This window comes from Mchenga conophoros, linkage group LG12 (genome assembly GCF_057382185.1).
Source record: "Mchenga conophoros isolate Kocher_MC1m ecotype Shallow Benthic linkage group LG12, M_conophoros_male_GT1.1, whole genome shotgun sequence".
NCBI classification, from domain to species: Eukaryota; Metazoa; Chordata; class Actinopteri; order Cichliformes; family Cichlidae; genus Mchenga; species Mchenga conophoros.
This window is the reverse complement of record NC_140537.1, coordinates 30,040,703-30,042,915: the sequence shown is the minus strand read 5'-3', so window position 1 is coordinate 30,042,915 and position 2,213 is coordinate 30,040,703. Positions and strand designations below refer to the sequence as shown.

Below are 2,213 nucleotides of genomic sequence, written 5' to 3'. Positions count from 1 at the left end.
CCCATGGGTGAAAAGGAGCAGGAAGAAGAATAAATTCTTATTAGCACCTGCCCCCTATCTCCAATCTAATTATCCTTACGAGAGGGCGCCAACAACCCAAAAAGCCCTCTAACATGTATCTTTATGTAACAATGCAAAACTAAACATCAAATCAGTGTAATCAGCAATAGGGCTGCCACGATTAGTCGACTAGTCATGATTACGTCGACTATTAAAATCGTCGACGCCTAATTTAATAGTCGACGCGTCGTTTGAAGCGTCGTAAAATCCTGAAAGGTGCAGGAATAACAGTAGGATTTAAGAGTGTAATAACGGACTGAAACAGAAGATGGCGACAATGCATCTACAAGGATGCCGTTAAACGCCAAAGACGAAGAAGAAGAAGCAGTGTCTGTCGGCAATGCACGAGCATCTAAAAAGGAAGCACGTTGTGGCATCCGACGACGAAGTGGTACAGTCATCTCGGTAAGCTAATTGGCTAGTTAGCTGTTAACATTAGCGTAAACAGCGAGCTACTTATTACTTATTATTAGTGCTGTCAGCGTTAATCTCGTTAATATGACGTTAATGCCATAACAGCATTAACGTGGCAAATCCCTGTTAGTGAGCCCAGTGCAGCCCTCGCACCGCGTTATCGAGCTAACGGAGAGAGCACTAGGTGCTGCTAGGCAGCTAGTGGAGCACTTTAAGAGAAGTGAGCTGGCTAGTACAAGGCTAAAAATGAAACAGGAGCAAATGAATGTGAAGAAAAATACACTGATCCAAGATGTCAGTACAAGATGGAATAGTACATTCCACATGATAGAGAGACTCCTCGAATAGCGCTGGCCTCTCACTGCTACTCTTTCAGATCCCGAGGTAACGCCAAGGGGGAAACACTACTTCGACTTGAAGCCAGAGCAGTGGGTGCTGCTTGAAGAACTGAAGCAAGGGTTGGCACCTTTTGAGACTGGTCCTGTTTACCTTAGTGGACAGCAGTACACAACCATTTCAGGTCTTCCACAGGTGGTCAAAGGGCTGACACGGGCTGTACACCAAAGCCAACCTGAGACGAGCTCAGGAAAATCTTTCATTGCCAGTGCAGAAAAAGGCATAACATAGAGATGGGGGAGTATATCCACTTTCTCAGCAGACAAAGAAAACCCTGTTATTCTCGCAGCTGCCTTAGACCCCGGATACAGAAAGTTGAAGTTTTTGGCTCCTGAAGATGTCATCAGTGCAGGGGACTGTTGAAGTGCTTGCTGTCAAAGAAGCAAATGCTGGGACACATGAGCATTCAAAAGTGCAGACGGCCAATGGTTCAGTTAGAATTGAAAAGACCCCTTGAGTCTGACACAGACAGACTCAAGGAGTCAAGAAGCATCTAACAATGAGGTGACAATGAGGAAGAAGCATCTAAGGAGGACCAAGATGTCCAAAATGTGAGAAGTGAAGTTCAGCTGTACTTTAAGGAAGCCACAGTTTCTAAAAAGGATGATCCTCTTAAATGGTGGAGCGAAAATGAGGGACGTTTCCCCACAAAGCTAGCCAAATATTTTCTGTGCATTCCTGCAACCTCCACCCCATTGGAGTGGATCTTCTCCACAGCAGGGAACATCTGCTCTCAAAAAAGAGCAAGCCTTTCTGCAGAACATGTAGAAAAGCTAACTTTCCTTGCTATGAACAATAATCTTGGGTAGATTGCTATACTGACTATATAGTCCCAAAGTTCAATATAGTTGTGAGCACTTTTGTTATATCCGTTTTCGGTTTGTTGCTTCAAACTAGAAATTTCATTAAAAGTTTAATAAACTATCATCTTGTCTTTATTTTTAGTTCCACATACCTTAAACACATTAAGCTGTAAGCTAATGATAGTTATATAAGAGCAGATGCATGCTGGTGCAATAAGCTGTACGTTTTACATCCAATGGATGTATGATCTGATTAGTTGACTAATCGCAAAAATAATCGGTGACTAGTCGACTATCAAAATAATCGTTTGTGGCAGCCCTAATCAGCAGTATACAGCACTACTAAATGGCAATGAAATTTTTTCCTTCCACATTTACCCCAAACTTTCATGTTTTTCATATTGATTTATCCTTTTAAGTATGCAACACATTTTAAAACGGTGCATATTTCTGCAACTCTTGAGATTAATTCCATATTCTTATACCCTTAACTGTCGGACACATTTGCCTTTGTGTGGTCCTAGCAAACTGATGCTTAAA

General features: G+C 42.2%; 1 pseudogene; it reads left to right on the top strand.

Moving 5' to 3' along the window:
* The first annotated feature begins 654 nt into the window (after positions 1-654).
* LOC146562893 (E3 SUMO-protein ligase ZBED1-like) lies at positions 655-1,679 on the top strand (annotated as a pseudogene).
* Positions 1,680-2,213: the final 534 nt, after the last annotated feature.